The sequence below is a fragment of the Eublepharis macularius genome, chromosome 2, assembly GCF_028583425.1.
Source record: "Eublepharis macularius isolate TG4126 chromosome 2, MPM_Emac_v1.0, whole genome shotgun sequence".
NCBI lineage: Eukaryota > Metazoa > Chordata > Lepidosauria > Squamata > Eublepharidae > Eublepharis > Eublepharis macularius.
This window is the reverse complement of record NC_072791.1, coordinates 84,045,051-84,064,384: the sequence shown is the minus strand read 5'-3', so window position 1 is coordinate 84,064,384 and position 19,334 is coordinate 84,045,051. Positions and strand designations below refer to the sequence as shown.

Here is a 19,334-nt window from a genome sequence, read left to right as displayed (position 1 = left end):
TGGGGGCTGGAAAATTACAACTCCATATGGTTGCCAACTCCCAGGCAAGGGCTGGAGATATCACAGGATCACAGATCTCCTTACTGCTAGATAAATTAAAATATATGATACCAGAACAAAACTGGCTTTATAGTCTAAACTGAACTTTTTAGTTCTTGGAAAGATCAATGCAATAAAAATGTTTGTCTTCCCCAAATGTCACTATCTTTTTACTAATTTATCTAAAAATATCTCCTATAAAATATAGAAGGAAATTCAACAATCAATTAAAGAATTTATTTGGTATAAAAAAGACACGCAGAGAGATAGGGGAGTCAGGAATGAGAACTAGCCTGATTTCTACTTTGGATTGCCCCTACATCCTATTCTGCTCTCCCATTGCCAATGCTGTGATCTGGGAGGACATGGCAGCAGGCTGACTGGTGCGGGGGCTACCATAGAAAAGAATATGGGAACAACGTTGAAAATAATAAAGTGCTCAGGCCTCTAGATTGTCTTTTTCTGAGGTTGTTTTCTGGATCCAGCTGGTGGAGAAATTTGCATTGGCAACATTAATTTTGCAATGTCTGGCTGGAATGTGAGAGGGTGGGCCCGGATTTGCATTTTAGAGATAACTGTCTGGTTGTTTAGGGGGAAAAGTGTGTGTGAAGACTTAAGTTTACATCACTCTTGTGGTTGTTGTGATAACCTTATTGAAAATTCCACACCAATGTAAGTCGCATATATCTTCAGGGCAAAAAAGTTTCTGTACTGGAAGTAGACTTTAGAAGTGCCTTCTCCTTTTTCCAGTGCCTCTTGCAGCCAAGGATTGTTTTCTTGAGTTCCTGCTATCTTTCAAGTTAGTTTCCTCTTTAAGTTGGCCAAGAAGAGGCAAGAAGCGTGGTTTGCTGCATCTCCTGTTGTGACCATTGATAAATTAACACATTGCTATTTAAGAATTCCAAAATAGCCTTGACAGGCTTGTCCTGTTAAATCACATATCATAACCAGATCCACAGAATGAGCCATAAAAAACAGATCCAGAAATACATGGCGCAGCCACAACTCAAAAACATGAATCCGAGTCAAGGATTCTCATGAATTCATATGGTTTTGATTTTGATTTAAGCTCTGTGACTCTGAAAAGCCTCCCCTCTTGCTTCAGTAACAAGGGATTCTCCATTGTGGCTCCTTGGTTTAACATTGGGATTCTCTGGTTTAACATTGGTTTCCTTTGGTTCTGTTCAGCTTTGTTGGTTCAGCTTGCCTTGAGAATGGACTACAATTTGGGACTAGCTTTTGGCCAGTGGTTGCCTTTGTTAAGGTTTCTGTTTGCTTGTAAAGCTTTGTAAATGTTCCCCCTCCCCCATGGAAAACAATGAGTTTTCCTAGCGGCAATTTGTTCAAGGGCCCATAGAATTGGGACCTTGGATCCAATCTTCCTGAAACTTGAGGGTTTTTAGTGGACAGGAAGAAGTAAGTTCCTTGTGGGTTTGGTGGAGTTTCCTTTTTTTCCCCTTAAAAAATGTGGCCAGACCCTGAGACAGTTTTCCCCATAGGGAATAATGGCAGGATAAATTCAAATTAGAGAGTCTGACCTGGATTTCAGGGATTCCAGACTTGTTTGTATCCCTGAAACCTGGATCCAGATCACCTGGATTTTTGGGGGGGTGTAATTGTGAATTTTGGGTGACCCCCATGAAAAATCCAGAGGATCCCTGAAAATCCATACTTTCATACAATTTTTTTTTTGTGTCATGGTGGTGCAATGCAGTGGGTGCATGATTGTTTTGGTGTTGCCTATAGACTAGGACTTGATATATATAATGGTCTTTTTGTTTTGTTTCAATATAAAAATCATATGAATTCATGAGGAATAGCAACAAGGCTGGTCCTCACTCTTGAAGAAGGCCGTAACCTGCGGAGGTGACCTCCTAATGACCGTCATCCTCAGAGCCAGGTTTCCTGATCACCTACCACAATTCCCTGGGGCGGGGGAGTGGAGAAAAAATAGAAGAGAGTGTTTCTGTGGTGAAAGGTTCACGAAGCTCAAGGGGCAAAATGGAGAATACCTGGTTATGAAAACTAATGCTCTGGGAAAGCAGACCACAGTATATTTAACTGCTGCTTTCCAAATTCTGAATAGCAACCAAATTTGAAAGGGTGCTATGCCTGTGTTGTGTAAGGGCACATATGAAACACAATAGTAGTATTTCCATAAGTTACCTACACAAGAACAAACAGCAATAAGTGTTAGAGAAAATACACTGAAGACCTCCACCTTCTGTTCAAGGAAGGAAACATTTCTTCCTTAATAATATTTTAAGAGGAACATTTGAGCATGCGCAAAGAAAAAGTGCATCATAGAATTCCATCTCTTGCCTCAGTGGAACAAGGAAAAAATCCCATGCAAGTCTGGATGTGGGATTGACTGATGAGTGCCTGAAGTGTGTGAGTGAACATGAAACTGTCAAGGAAACCTATGTAAGTAAAACCACTTGTGCAACACGTGTAATTTGTCTAGTGTAGTTTGGGTCTCACTTTTGATGACCAAAGTTCTCTTTCTATGCATGTATTATGTAAGCAGTTTTGACACAAACTTCACAGTGATCTTGTCAAGCCCTGTCTTTGTTGAAAAGTCTGTCAAATCTGCTAGTTTGAAAAGGGCAGGTAGCAATCCTTTTGAAAGACTAACCATGGGAACTGGGCCGAAGTTCCTTATACTAAAACATCTACAACACAATGCTATTATAGCTAGACAATTGGGGCAAGTAGAAGGAATGTACATGTTGTTCCTATGGTTTAGATTGCAAGTAAGAGCATGCGGCTGCATTGTAAAGTCAGTGCTTCTTTGCTGTAGCTGAAGAAAGAACCATATGACTGAGATAGTAAATGAGGACAAGGTAGATGATTCCTCACTTTCAATTCTGCTACTACATTCCTGTGTTGCAATGGAGTTTCACCTCTTCTTTCTCACTCCTCCTCACTCTTCTGGTCCCCAGTAAATTAACAGAAATGAGAGCCCAGACATGAGAGCGACCCATCGGCGATCTCAATCACCCATTGTTGCTGGGACATTGACGCTGCCAAGTGATAAAATGGTGCAAAATACCTAGGCAGCTTAACTGTTCTTGTTCCATAAGAGAATGCCTGTAGTTTTTGATGACTGCTAACCTCTTGAAATTTCTTTCAACTTCTACTACTGTTCCTGGTTTGGACAGAACAAAAATAACCCACCTCCTGGGGCTATGAACACTTCACTGAAAATTAAATTTAACACTTGAAAATCTCATTTAATAAGATGCAGTCAGTTATCTTCCACCTCAGCAATGAGGTTGAAAAAATTAGTCAGCAGGAATTTGTCCACCTGATTGATAGGCATACCCTTCTACATTCCTCTTTCTTGTTCTAAGCTAGTTATGATTGAAATATGCATCATTTTAACGCAAACTCTTTTTGTCATCCTCATCTTTGAGTCTCTCTATACAAGACATCTTACATGAGTAGGATCAAGTGAAAAATCTTTTACTTGTTCTCCTGTTGTGGATACACATGCATTGCTAGGGAGACAGAATACACTTGAATGTAAGACCACAGAGAATGTAAGTCAGTTGAGTGTCCTGTGTAAGATGTCATGTGTAGAGAGACTCTTTCTGTGACTGTTTTGTTACAACCGTAATAGTGGCTGTGCTTCTCCCTGCTTCTCCCTGCTCTAATTAACATTCTTAGAACTTATCAGTATGCAGAAAGGGCGTTGGCATCTGCAGGAGGAAGGAATGTAGCAGAGCGTCTCCGTATTTTGATACCGGATGAAAATTTAAGGGTTAAGCCTGAAGTTTTGAACAGTAAGTTTTTAACAATTTTATTATTATTGTATTTAATTTTATCATTTTCTCTGACGGGGGACTGAATATAGCTGGCTTTTATATTAATCTTAATTACTTTTATGTAATTTATTTACCATTGGTATAGTTAAACTGGTGGCAATTGATTAAATATTTACTTGAAATATTTTAACTTGGAGCAAGTCAGAATTGACCGTAAAAGACCGAGCAGGGAGACTCCAGCTGAGTTAACAACACCAAAGCAAAGAAGGCTTGAATCCATGTTTCCTCCCTACTCTAATAGAGTTGATATATTGAACTTTGACGTTCTTGTCTCTGAAATCAGCAGTGAAGCCTCTAACCAGGAAGGGACAAATAATAGATTTACAACAAGGGAAGAAAACCTTAAATTCCTTTTTTAATGACACTGTTGAAAACATGATGGAAATACCAAAGTTTGCCCTTAAGCTTAAAGTGCAGGCAACACAAACTGACTTACCTGAGGCTTATATATTAAAGTTTTCAGCAAGAAACTTCTTCTTGAGTTCCGATACAAAATCCCAAGGAACTCAAGTTAGCTTTTGCTTAAATAACTCATCTCCATTAAATGATTGTACTTTGACAACTGATTATAATTATCATATGCTAGCTTCCCATATGTTGTCAGCAGCAGTACATTAAGAGCAATGAGTATGAATTTAAATGCTTTACAGTCATTATATTCAAAGATAGTTATGAAACTCAGTGTTTTAACTAAGAAAGACATTCTCAATTTAGTGAGTGACAAACCAATAAACTCTTTCTGGTTTACAATGGATCTTTCCTTGGAATCTAATAAACTTTAGTACACGTTTTCCCATATAATGACTGTTATATCTCTTGGAGAACCAAGTGGAGAGCTAGGGACTATTTAAGCTATCTATTAGGCTCACTAATAAGATTAATTGATCTTGTTTCAACCTATCCTTTGCCCAGCTCCCCAAAAACATGAATGGGTTATTCTTACTTTTCATTCTGCCAATCCTCCTAGGCAAATTTTTAATGTAAAAGGGCTTCTTGCCAAGTATGGAGTTTTCCCCACTTGTGTTATTTAAGATAATCAAAAGAGGCCCCTCAATTTAAACCATCCCTATAGTATATCGGCTTCAGGAAAACACTTTCAGCAGGACAGCTTGGATCAGTATTCCTTTAAAGACAATAGCTCCTCAACCTCAGACTTAATCGATATAGAAAAAGACTCACTAGGATTTATTGATGCACATCTGCAGATGGAACAAGATTCTCTGGTATTGAAACTAGGGTTACTTAAAACCAAATTATCACAGTTGGATCAAGTAAAACGGGATGAGCAACTAATATCTTCTAGTAACTTTTCAACAATGGATGAGACTGGGGGAAAAATATAATAAAGAGAGCCATTTGTCTTCAGAAGATCAAATAGTAGACCCTTTGGTTGATATTTTAAAAATACTACTGACAATCCATACTCAGTCTTCAGTGCCACTAGCAACTCCCCAACTTAATCAAAATGGGATTTCACCCATACAAGTTCTGTTCCATTAACCCCTAAAGTTAGGTTTTCAAATGTTGTAATTGCAAGAGAGGATTATGATTTTTTAGAACTGATCAGTTAGAGAAACCTTTTGAATCTGGTCCAGTGTTGAGCTGGAATGCTGCTGGGCTCAAAGGAGCCCTTCAAGCTCTGGAAATTCTGCCTTATTTTCAGAAATTTGACAATGATCTAGGAGCAGGGCCGGTGCTACCATTAGGCCAACTAGGCAGCCACCTAGGGCACAGACCTCAGAGGGGTGCAGAACTGACCCAAGAGGTACAATTTTATACAGACTTATTTCTTGAAAAAATGCAACTGACAATTTATATTTTTTATTTTAAGATAAATACCACAACCATGCTATGGAATATAATTAAGTATAAAGACTTATTAAAGTTTTCTATATACTGCACCCCCTATCATTTGCAAAAGTTCCATTGGTACAAACCACTGTGGTCTGCCTCCTGGGGATAAGTCGGCAAACAGGGCTAATGGGCAAGCAGTAGTTGGGGAGAAAACCAATTGAGCACCCACCCACCCCCAACAGGATAGGGGGAATTGTCCTCTCAGCAGACAGTCAAGCAGCTCAAAAGCTCACCCTAACATTTTTAACAAGATATTTCCCCATAGGTAAAACAAATACCAGAAAACTGTACCATAAATAGGCTAGTTGGCATAATTATTAAGGTGAAAAAGATGCTAGCAATTTGTATATATTGTTCTTTGAATAACAGCAGTATGGTAGGGCTTTGGGTAGGCCGTATAAGATCATTAACTCTCAAAAAGGCAAACTCTTGAATTTTATCATCCTGCTTTGAGATAATGTTGCCAGTCATTGCTGCATCTCAAAATAGTCTAGGAGACTCAAAGTATCCCAGAAGGCTCAATCAACTTGAAAGGAACAAGCCTCACTGAAACTACTCCTTTTTAACTCTCCATCTAAGCCATCTAAAAGAAGAAAGCAAAGAAAATAAGAGTCTCTCTATACATGTTCTTCGTGTGGCGGGAGACAATGTTAACCGAGAAGTGTAGTTTTAAATGACAGAGACAGCAGAGATAGCTCTGGGGGAGATGGATTCTCTCACAGCCCTCCACCACCTATGGAGTCTCTTCCAGAGTCTTTGCCCAGCCAAGGCTTGGTTAATTCAAAGTTTTAAGCAGTGAGGAGCTCTGGAAGGGGAGACAGTCTGGCACACCAGAGGTGGTGGAGGGCTGTAAGAGAATCTGTCTCCTCCAGAGCAATCTCCACCGGCTCTGTCTTTCAAAATGACGCTTCCCGGTTAACATTGCGTCTCCCAACACTTGATGGACACGTGCCCTGGCGTCTTGTGTAGAGAGACTAACTGCAGAAGAAAAAGTAACCCCTTATCAAGTACAACATAATTCTCTCTCCCGTTGTCTCACAAGCATGAGAAGGGGAGGGAGCAAAAGCCACTCTGTTGTGCCAGCCAGGAGAAAAGACAGGAAAATAGCTTCTAATGTTGCAAAAAACCCCTTTTCAGTAACTTGAGGAAGAAAAGCAAGAAGGGAGATGGAAAACAAAGGGGGAAAGGCAGGAAACTGCCTCTAGAGCTAAGAAAAGAAACCACTTCATACAGCAAACTATACCACAACAACACCAAGAGGAGAGCCAGAGTGGAAAATACTAAAATCTCCACAGCTATTTTGCTCTGCCTGGAAAGAAATGGGCAGAAAGACAGCTTCATGGCTGCAAGAAAGAGGAGTAAAGCAGCGAAATTCTGCATTAGCAATGTGCAAAGCATACTTGCTGCAGAGGAGCAAGTGCAGGGAAAAAATACCTCTCGATTAAGAACTTTACAACTGCTCCCACACCTTTCCCTAAAGCTATATGAATGCTCTACTTACCAGTCAGCAATAACAACCCCTGAGACTCAGCAACTATGGCTCCTGTAGATGAAGCTAAATTAATAAATGGGAGGGGGCAGCAGAAGAAGGACTAATATTCGGGATACAATTGTAAACTTTTCAAGGATCCTCCAGTCCACTAGTTGATCTGTTCCACCAGCAGCAAAGCCTGGAGTGAAGGGTCACATGACATGAGTTGACATACTATAACCTCACTATTGCTCACCCCATTGCTTCGTTCCCATGCAACATGCTCGACCCTAAACCCAACTGTCTCCTGACCTTGCTTGGCTTGGACTAAATGGGTTTGTGTTAACTACTGTCTCAGCTTATCCCTGGACTTCTTTAGAAAATATAGTCATTTTTCTAGGGCGCTACGGCTGATAAAAAATGCTCAGTTCTGCAAACAAAAAGCAGAAAGTGCTAAGGTGCAAGCAAAGCAAGAGGGATTCCTTCGGAAATACCTTTGTACACAGAAGGCAATTGAAGAAAAAGAATATGACTATACTCTTGTTGAAACTACCACTGAGGAAGCAGTACATGCAAAAGAGAGTTCTAGACATAAATCCATGTGTCTTTTTCATGCCCTGCAATGCTTGGTAGTTAATAATTCTGCTAAGTGAAGTTTTGAAGCAACAAGTTTCTTCAGTTTGGTTCAATAGTTCTATAATTAGTTCAACTCAGCATTGGCAAATTCTAACTAGCCATGTATCAGGCATAACTAGATGAAGCTAAATTAATAAATGGGATGGGGCAGCAGAAGAAGGACTAATACTCGGGATACAATTGTAAATTTTTCAAGGATCCTCCAGTCCACTAGTTGATCTGTTCCACCAGCAGCAAAGCCTGGAGTGAGTTAAGCCATTGAGTCAAACAAGATGGGAGAGTTGGATCGATGCTTTGAAACTACTAAGATATCATCTTGGTAGTATATATGATGCTTTGATGACAAGAGCCTAACAAATTTATCTGGAAATATTTCTCGGATCAAAGCTAAGGCCCTTGCTGATGCAATTTGTATTCAAGTGTGTGGTATCCCTTATTACATGGTACAACATCCTTTTTGAAATTAATCTTACAAGCAATCTACTACAAAATAAGGAAGCTGCTTTAAATTTAGCTACAAGCCAATTGCAAGTGACCAAGAATTAGCTTCTGGGCTGTAGGGTTATATCAACAAGTTTTGATAGATGCTACTGAGATTGCAAAGGAGGTAGAAATACTACCAAACTTTTAGAGGGAACAAGTTAGAAAAAGGAGAAAGAAACATCAGTTCGAATATGAGGCCCAAGAGGCACTGCAAGATCCAAAGCCGAAATGCAAAGTAGGTTTTTCTATTATTCTATCTTAGACATGGCCGTACAATCTGTTGAAGAGAGATTCCAACAGCTACAACAATATTATCCCCTATTTGACTTCCTGTATGATATATATAGTATTAACAAAAAATTTACTGAAGATGTACTTAAGGTCTACAAGAACTTGGAAAAATCATTGACGCACAATGGAAACAAAAATATTAATGCTGAAGATCAGTGCTGTGAACTTATAGCAATAGCTCAAAGACTTCCAAAATCTATGCCACCACTTCTCTTCATTCTGCAACAAAAACTCCTGGATAGTATGCCTAATGTTTCTCAAAGCTCAAACTTATAAAAGCGTGCATACACTCAACAATGCTGCAAAAGAGACTGGTTGATTTGTCAACTATATCAATTGAACATGCCCAAGTATCAGCACTTGACCTGAAGGAATTAGTGACAAAATTTGCAAAGGAAAGGCAAAGGAAAAGGCACGCAAAATGAGATTTTGATGTGCCTGAAACGGAAACATTCAAGAAACTTAAATTTTAACATCATAATTAACAGTATTATTCAAAATCAAAGATTGTTGTATTACTTGTTCTCACATTTTTTTTAAAAAAAATTAGCTATTTCAAGTTTTGTACTTTTTACTTTTCCTAACCAGTTTTTGAAAACTGGTTCGCAGTGGGCGCAAGTAGTTAGCCTTGCCGAGGGTGCAAAAAAGCCTGGCACCAGCCCTGTCTAGGAGACATGGGTTCTAGAAGACATTTCCCTAATAGGTTTTATTTCCTATTTTATAAGTGCTCAGAAAACTAAAGGTCCAGAGGAGTTAGCCGTGTTTGTTGGCACAGTGTGGTTTGAACTGTAGCTGAGCTATAAATAAGGCTTCCACACACTTATAGTAGTAAAAGTGTATGTACAGTTTATTTTACAGTGACTTATATACAAGACTTTGTTCTCAGTGACAAAGTGCTATGCCAAGCACTTACTGGAACAAGCTCCACACTTACACCAGACACAGCTGGCTTATATACATCTATAGCACCCCCCAGTGTCCAATACCAGCACATCAGGTGAGGTGACTAAGCTGTTTCTTCACTCTTGCATCATCCAAGGACCTGTCAAATAGATCTATTACATCAGTTATGACAGACAGACCTAAACAGCAAGATGCACACATGCTTCTTGGTTCATTATGTCAACACTCCTCCTTGAGACAAGAGGCATGATACCCAGCATTTCTTTGCATTTAGCCAACATTTCCTGGTTTTGTCCCTTTGTCCACAGATCTGCACAATTTTCATTTGACCTACAATGACTCAAACATACTATACCTCTGTGAATGGCATCACGTACATTTTGGTAACGGATTATAATATGTTTACTTCTGGCACGTATTGTTTGGTGTTGTGCCAATTGCTCTGCAGCAGAACTGTCACACTTTATTTTCACTGGCAATGGACATTGGATATTCAGATCCCCCAATAACTTTATTACCCATTCCAGTTGCAGAATACAATCACTTAATGAAGCAAATTCCGCCTCACACGAGCTAGTCGCCACTAATGTTTGTCTTTGTGATTTCCAACATATTAGTGCTCCCAGAACTTGTATAAGATACCCAGAAGTAGACCTTCCTTCATCATTACCCCATGATGCATCACTAAAGGCTACCGCTTCAGTACTTTTTGTAGTGTTTAATAGAAGCCTGTGTTCAGAAGTTCCCTTCAAATAACGCAGTACCCTTTTTGCTGCTTGCCAGTCCCTGTCACCGGGATCTGCACACTGCCTACACAGCCACTGCACCACATAACCCAGATCAGGGCGGCTCCAGCAGGACAAATGTAGCAGTGACCCAACTAATGATTGGTATTTTGTTTTATTTTCTAAAGGAGTATTCCTTGGCTCCTTAAGACACCCAGCAGTCATGGGAGTTTGCACTTCTTTTGCCTCTGACATTCCATGCTGCTTCAGCAACTGTTTTATTTTATTGCTTTGACTCAGCTCAAAACACCCTGAGCTGTTTCTGGTGATTTGCATTCCTAAGTAGTTGGATATAGGTCCCAAAAACCTTGTTTTAAACACACCAGTTATTGCTTGTCGGAATTCATCCAATTCCTCAGTTGACTTACATAGAAAACAGAGATCATCCACATAGCACAGTAGGTAACATTGCTTCTTACCATTCTTCTTTGTGTATAAACATGGATCAGCCTCTGCTTGTCTAAACCCAAGGCTAGCTAGTGCCTTTGATAAACACAAATTCCAGCACCGTGCTGCCTGTTTCAACCCATAGATGGACTTGTGCAGTTTTAATACACAACCTTTTTGTTCAGATTCAAAACCTGGAATCTGTTCCATATATACCTCTTCTTCCAAATTTGCATTCAGAAAGTCAGTTTCAACATCAAAGTGATAAACAGCTAAGCCCTCTGCACTTGCTTTGCACAGAACAGCTCTGAAGGTTTCCCCCCTCATAGGTGAAAACACTAAATCATAATCCTGCCCCTGTATTTGGGAGTATCCCTTTGCCACAAGGCGAGCCTTGCGCTTAAAACCTCCGTTAGGGTCATATTTCACTTTATACAACCACTTACAGCCCACTGGGCTTTTCCCTTCTGGCATTTCAGACAGACAGAACACCTTGTGATCTACGAGGGACTCATATTCCTGTCGCATAGCAGCGAACCAAGCCTCTCTTTCAGACCCATCTAGCCGCAAAACCTCTTGATAGTCAGCTGGTTCTGGCACCCACACAAAATTTACTTGCGGCAGATCTGGCTCAAAGCCATATCTCACAGGAGGCACGCCTTTTGTGGAGCGTTGTGACACTCTAGGAATTTTCATACCAGGACTCTGAGACTGTGTAGGAGATTTCTCTTCCCTTTTAACCTCCTGCTCATGTATCACACTCTGTGGCTGACTTTTGCCTCTCTGAGCTTCTTTGTGCTCTGTTAACGGCAGAAACACCTGTGATTTATCCTCCTTACCATGGAGTCTTTCCCAGCTACTGTGTTCATTAAAGCTTGCAGATCTGCTAAAGCAAACCTTTCTGTCTGCTGTGACAAACCTGTAGGATTTCATGCCAGTTTGATATCCTACAAGCACATGTTGAATTGCCCTGACAGACCCCTTTCTTCTCTGTTTCAGAGGCACATTCACCCATGCTTTAACCCCAAACACTCTGAGATACCCAAGCTTTGGGTCCTTTTTATACAAAACTCTGTAGGGAATATCATTTATTGCCCTACTCCAAACCCTGTTGCTGACATAACAGGCTGCTCCCAATGCCTCAGCCCAATAAGATACCGGCAAGTCTGCATCTGTCAGCATGGCCTTCATTATTGTTTGGATTTTACCACCACTGCATTCTACCACGCCATTTTCACTTGGAACCCCTGGGTTTGCCATTCTATGAACAATTCCCTTTTTATTCAACCATTTGGAGAATTCAGTTGTCTGGAACTCTCCACCCATGTCTGTTTGAACGGCACGAAGCTTTTCACCCAGCTGCAACTCAGCTCTTTTGTGCCAGTACTTCACTGCTTGAAACGTTTCTGACTTGTGTGTCAGCACATACGCCCACAGATAACGACTCTTATCATCACAGATAATTAAAGCATATCGTTTCCCTGAATGGCTTTGAGGGTACGGCCCTATCAGATCCATGTGGACCAGCTCCAAGGGCTTATTTGACACACGGCTACTGAACTTAGCCACAGGATAAGCATGACTCTTTACCTGTTTGCAGACCTGGCAGTCTAGAAAATGCTTACATGGTTTTACACTTTCTCCTGGTAGCAGAGCCAATGTTTTCCTTAGTGCTTCATACCCAATATGACCAAGCCTGCAGTGTAAAATATGAACACACCCTTCATGGTCACACCTGTTGGACACAATCCGTGCCCTTACTTTCACATCCTCAATGGAATAGACATCATTACGCAATTCACCTTGCATCAGAGGCTTTCCCTCTTTAGAGATCGTGCACCCACTCTGGGAAAAAGATACATTAAACCCTACTCTGGTTAGAGCACACACACTTAACAGGTTGCTTTCTACCGAGGGTACACATAATATATCCCTGAAGGTGTGTCCTAAGGAAGGAAAAGTTAATTTGCCCTGGCAAGTTACCTTTGCATACCTCCCGTCAGCTAGCCTGAAGTGAGGCAGTGTTGACTCGTGGACGTCCTCCAGCACGGACTCCTCCCGGCAAATTATTCTCGAAGTGCCCGAATCGATGATCCAAGAGCTCCCAGCACCAGCTGACACCACTAGCCTTGCTTCTCCGCTCCTGGAATCACCTCGGCTGGTTTTGGACTCCGGCCTCCTTCCTTTCCTTCGATGTGGGCACTCTCTACAAAAATGGTATGTGCTTCCGCAGGTCCAGCACTTTCTGGTTGCCAGCAAAACTGGAGACATCGGAACTGCTTGCCTGTTGTCTCTCTGTAGTTTGTTGTTGGTCCCTTCAGAACACGCTGTAGACTTGGCTGCATTCCCAGACTTGGCTGCATGCCCAGACTTGGCTGCATGCCCAGACTCAGATAACAGCTTGTCTTATTGCCTCCTTTCATAATCTAGCAGTTTAGCTACGACATAGCTCCATGTTAACTTGTCTGCTTGCACCATTTCCAATGTTGTCAGGAGAATTTCATACTCAGGTGCTAGAATGGAGAGCAAGATATACACCCGGTCTGGCTCTGAGAATGTCTTTCCTCTCAGCTCCAGGTCCCTGAAGCTCTGCGTCAATGCGGCTATGTGGTCTTGCACTGGTTCTCCAGGCTTCTGAACCCTTCGGTACAGGGCTCTCGTTAAGGCTATCAAGACTCCTGCTGACTCATGCAGGTGCACGGCCTTGAGTGCCTTCCAAGCCGCCTGAGCTGTGTTTTCGTTAGCTACATAGTTTAACTGGCTGTCGGCTATGCTTAACACAATTGCAGCCAGTGCTCTTTCATCTCTCGCCTCCTCAGCCGGCGTGGGTGCATTTGGAGGGTTATCAACACAGACCCACAGACCTTCCCTCTTCAAATAATGCTGCATTCGGAGGGACCATACCTGGTAGTTCTCATTTGTGAGTTTCTCCACCGGCAGGGCTGTTTGGATTTGAGCCATCTCTGGTATCTGGACTGGCCCTGGGAGAATGTTTTCCTTCTCCTCCTCCTCCACACTGCTTCCTGCGAGGACAGCTTGCCAGCTGCTGTTTTTCCTCACCAGCGCAGAACAGTCACTCCTGGACTTCACCGTCCACAGCCTTCAGCTCCAAGCCTCTCAGGACTTCACCGCTCACAGTTCCTCGAACCTTCAACGCCCGCCACACGGTTCTGGGCCCATAACCCTGTTGTCACAGCGTGGTTTGAACTGTAGCTGAGCTATAAATAAGGCTTCCACACACTTATAGTAGTAAAAGTGTATGTACAGTTTATTTTACAGTGACTTATATACAAGACTTTGTTCTCAATGACAAAGTGCTATGCCAAGCACTTACTGGAACAAGCTCCACACTTACACCAGACACAGCTGGCTTATATACATCTATAGCACCCCCCAGTGTCCAATACCAGCACATCAGGTGAGGTGACTAAGCTGTTTCTTCGCTCTTGCATCATCCAAGGACCTGTCAAATAGATCTATTACATCAGTTATGACAGACAGACCTAAACAGCAAGATGCACACATGCTTCTTGGCTCATTATGTCAACAGTGTTAGTCTGTAGTTGCAAAATAGTAGAGTCCAGTAGCACCTTTAAGACTAACCAACTTATTTGTAGCATAAGCTTTCAAGAACCACAGCTCTCTTCATCAGATGCATGGAGGGTATGAAGAAACTGGCCAGAGCTTTATAGGTGGTGAGGGGAGGAGAGGGTGCAGGGAGTGAGAGTCATGTAAATGTAAATCAGTTACAAAAAATCATGAAAGAGGTGGAATGCACAATCCAGGCTGGGCGTGACCCCTCCCTTCCATAGCTGAATCTGAATGGAATGCCTGAAGGCAGGGCAAATCAGACAACCTCTGCGCAAAACAAGAAATGGACACAAATCTGACATTAAAAATGGCAATATCCAGAAACCCGTAGGTGAACACTTCAGTCTGCCAGGACATCCCATCAAGGACTTAAAGGTTGCTCTTTGCCACCTCTTTCGCTGTGTCGGCATTGGAGGCTATTATTTCCATTTTTGTTTTAATTTCTTGTAGTTGATTATTTATGGGTGCAAATATAGCTGCAACAGTATCTGTAAGGTGATTTATTGCATCCTTAAAAGTTTTTTTGGATACCTGACGATGTTCCATACCATCCTCAGTATAATTTATTACTCTTTCACTCTACTCGTTCCTTGCTGCCTCCATTATCTCCCTGTTATCTTTCACTTTCAACTTCTCGTTTGACTTGAAATAGGAGCACCCTGACCTGATGTTTTCTTTTCCACTTATCTGTTTGTTCTTCTTTGCTTTTGAGGTTTCCTTGGAATTCAAAATCATTTCCTAGATGGTGTATTTACTTTACTCAGGAAGGGGGAATGGAGCTCCAAACTTACACTGCCACAAGACTACTAGAGACAAAACATTGGATCTGGCAAAAGAAAAGGGACATCTGAAGCTGCAAGAACTGGAGATATATGTTTTTCCTGGTATCCCTGCTGAAACACTACAGAGGAGAAAATCCCTTAAAGCAACAGTATCGTCTCTTCATAGTCTGGACATTCGCTATAGATGGTCATCCACTGGAAGACTTATAGTTTATCATCAAGGTACTTTACTCTCAGCATGGGATGAAGCATCAGGAGTGAAACTACTCCAGCTTATTTCCCCAGAGGAAGATGAAGAAGTAGAATTTTCTGAGCTATCAAAGAAAAGGAAAAGGCACTTGGAGCCCTCAGGGACCACACCAGGAAAATGACTTGAATTATAATAGGGATTCCTTTAAAACCCTTAATCATTTAGAATTTTCTGACTGGGTTAAGCTTGCTTAGACTTTACCTTGGAACTAACATGTCAAGCAGTCTAAGCAAGGCAATTAAGTCAGTATGGTAGTATAGCTCTTTGATGGGATTAACTAGATGGTGTAAGGGATTTTAGTGTTTTAGATGTCATAGTGACAATATGGCTCAGGGAGAGGGTCTCAATGATCTCTCTCTCTCCCCCTCTCTCTCCTTTTGGCCCTCTCTTTTTGGGGCCCTTTTTGGTGGCACAGGCCCCCCAGGTCTTCCTGTCGGGGGATCCATATGGGAGCCAGTCTCCACTCACTTTAATTTCCTGACTGGGGAGATTGGACTAGCTTGGTTGCAGGGGGAAAGGTAGGGAAGGTTGGGTTGGGAGGGGAAGTGGATAGGGTGGGTTGGTGAGGTTATAAATAAAGGTTAAATTTTTTAGTTGTTTGAGGGGATGGAGGGGAAAACTTTTTTCAAACTATTATAGACTGTGAAGTAAGTTAATTGTTTTTTTCTTCAATCAGTCTTAATTACTTCTACTACTTTGTTGTGGAAATCTTATTGTAATATTGAACCATATAAGTAAGTAAAACTAAGTAAAACTATTGATAAGAGTAAACATAAGAAGTCCCAAAATGTTGAAAGTTATTTCTGTAAATATTAGAGGAATACACAATAGAGTAAAGCATAGGCAGTTTCTTACACAAGTTAAATGGGACAAACCAGATATTTTATTTATCCAGGAGACTCACCAAAAAAAAGCTAGCCATCCTATCCTGAATACTCCTTTTTTATCAGCAGTACCAGGCACCAGGCAATTCAAAATCAAGGGGAGTGGCGATTCTGCTTTCTGGTCAGATGCGTTTCTCTTTGGAGGCCATGGAAAAGGATGAGTCTGGGAGATTTATTTTTGTAAAAGGTTGGAGCAGAGGGCGCAAGTTAATGTTAGCAATAGACTTAAATTCAGTTATGGATTTAGTTCTAGATAAAACAACTTGAAAAGGTGTGACACGGTAAAGGGAAGGACACCTATTTTGACACCAGTGGCCAAGCTCCTTCAGAAATGTATTGTCGAAGGCTTTCACGGCCGGAGAACGATGGTTGTTGTGGGTTTTCCGGGCTGTATTGCCGTGGTCTTGGCATTGTAGTTCCTGACGTTTCGCCAGAGAAATCTCTGTCTTTTGGTGCTACACCTCTGAAGATGCCAGCCACAGCTGCTGGCGAAACGTCAGGAACTACAATGCCAAGACCACGGCAATACAGCCCGGAAAACCCACAACAACCATCCTCCTTCAGAAAGCTGATTTATTTGACACATGGAGATATTTATATCCCAACACTAGAGATTTTTCGTACTATTCCCCTAGACATCATACTCAAACTCAAATTGATTTTATATTAGTTTCGAGATCACTATTGGGTAATCTTTCATCAGCAGAGCAGAGTCACCTGGGCTCAGGAGCACATGGTCTGCAGCTGCTAGAGGAGGTAAGGGCTTTTTGCCTTTCTTGGCTGTGGTGGGTTAAGCTGAGAAGCTAAGGGTGGTCCTCTCTAGCTTTGGGGATTTTTGTGTGTAGTTTTGTGTTGATTTGAGTGTAGTTTTGAGGCTGAGTGTGTTTGGGCTTGATTGTGTTTCAGGGTGAGTGTGTTTGTAAGGCTGCTGGGGGTTGCTGGAGTACAAGCCACACACCCCCTTTGTGCTCACCTCCTGTGCTTAGCAGGAAGTGACCTTTTGCATTGAAAAGGCAACTGCTGGGCAGGGGCGTGAGCCCTTGGCGCGAGCCGAAGGGCGAGAGCTAAAGGGCTCTTGGCCTGTGGCTCTTAGCCGGGGGATCATAGCCGTTTTCTTTCCTCTTAGTGTGTTATTCCTAAAACAGAATAATGAAGTCAGAATGCCAGCAGGGGGTTGGGGGCTTTCCAGTGTATTGCACTGAGTGTCACATGTATGACTATCTGCCTTCTGGTCAGAAGTCCTGGATGTGTGCTCGCTGCAAGGAGCTCCTGGTTCTCAGGGAACGAGTACGTACCCTTGAGGCCAAGGTGGCTGACCTGGAGAAGCGGAGACAGTTAGATAGGCACGAGGACAAGATTCTCAGGGACAGGATAGATGTGTCCCACTCTAAAAATGGCAGCGTTCTTGTTGTCAAGGAGAATGAGGATCTTGTGGAATCAGGGCACCGTACTGAGGATAAGGGGAACATGCCCTCAGAAGGGACCTCTTCTTCAGTTGGTGAGCAGGTTTCCTTTCGCATCAAGGAACCATCCCTGGGTGGGGCGGGAGGGAGGCTCTTGGTAGTTGGTGATTCGATCCTTAGACAAGTAGATAGCTGGGTGGCACAACTGCGTTCTGACCGTATGGTGACTTGCCTGCCTGGTGCGAAGGTAGCGGACATTACGCGTGTTATAGATAGGCTGGTAGATAGTGCTGGGGAGGAGTCAGCGGTCGTGGTCCATGTTGGAACCAACGATGTTGGGAAATGCAGTCGTGAGGTCTTGGAACAAAAATTTAGGCTGTTAGGCAGCAGACTCAAGGCCAGGACCTCCAAGGTAGCCTTCTCAGAAGTGCTACCTGTTCCACGCGCAGGGCCAGAGAGACAAACGCAGATCAGGAGTCTCAATGCGTGGATGAGACGATGGTGTAGGGAGGAAGGGTTCAAGTTTGTTAGGCACTGGGATTCTTTTTGGGACAAGCGGGAGCTGTACAAGAGAGACGGTCTCCACTTGTCCCGAGAAGGAACCCGGCTGCTGGCACTTAAAATCAAAAAGGTGGCAGAGCAGTTTTTAAACTAAATGCTAGGGGAAAGCCGACAAGAGATAAAGTGTCTCTGGTTCAGGATGGTTCATCTCAGAGAGATGAAGGGCTAGGTATAACACTTCTACAGGGAGATAGATTAGAGTTGTCAACTGAGATGGAGACAAACAGTGCAGATGACCTAACTACGTCTCGAGGCAAAGTGTGCCGGGGAAGTTACAGGTGTTTATATACAAATGCTAGAAGTGTCCGAGGTAAAATTGGGGAGCTGGAATGTTTAGTGTTGGGCGAATCCATAGACATTGTGGGCATATCAGAAACTTGGTGGGATGAGGAAAATCAGTGGGACACAGTGATTCCTGGATATAAATTATATCGGAAGGATAGGGAGGGAAGGGTTGGTGGTGGGGTGGCTCTATATGTCAGAGAAGGTATACATTCCAGTAAGATTGAGAAGGTAACTGAATTAGATTCGCTTCTGGAAATGCTATGGGTTGAAATTACGGGCCCAAATGGAAACTTAACTGTGGGAGTTTGTTATCGCCCTCCAGATCAGAAAATAGAGGAGGATTATAAAATGATGACAGGATTAAAGATGGCTGCTAAACAAAAAAACTGTGTTGTAATGGGTGATTTTAACTACCCACACATTGACTGGGCCAATGGGTGTTCGAATCGGGGGAGAGAAAGTGAGTTTCTAGACTGTCTCAATGACTGTGCTATGGAACAGATGGTTACAGAACCTACTAGGGGAGAGGTGATCCTGGATTTGGTCCTCAGTAATGCTGAAGACCTGGTGAGAGATGTAAATGTGATTGCACCACTTGGGAACAGTGACCATAATGTTATTGAGTACAACATATGTATAAATAGGAAATTGCCAAATAAGACCAACACAGCCATGTTTAACTTCAAAAGGGGTAACTTTTCTGAGATGAGGGGGTACGTGAAGAAGAAACTGAAAGGGAAAGTAAAAAAGGTCAAAACACTTGGGGAATCTTGGAGACTATTTAAAACTACAATCCTGGAAGCTCAAATTAAATATATACCGCTGGTTAGGAAAGGCACAAATAGGTTTAGGAAAAGGCCAGCATGGTTAACAAGCAATGTAATAGAAGCTGTAAAAGGTAA

The 19,334-nt window shown here is 42.2% G+C and overlaps 1 protein-coding gene across 2 annotated transcripts in view; it reads left to right on the top strand.

Annotated features, from left to right (window-relative positions):
- The window catches only part of ACCS (1-aminocyclopropane-1-carboxylate synthase homolog (inactive)), a 77,168-nt gene that overhangs the window by 2,785 nt on the left and 55,049 nt on the right, over positions 1-19,334 (top strand). The window contains exon 1 of one of the 2 annotated variants that reach the window (XM_054972833.1): positions 3,773-3,824. The exons of the other annotated variant lie outside the window; for it this stretch is intronic. The gene's annotated coding sequence lies outside the window, so the exon portion shown is untranslated. Of the gene's footprint in view, positions 1-3,772; positions 3,825-19,334 lie in introns of those variants that run through there. 2 annotated transcript variants of the gene reach the window in all.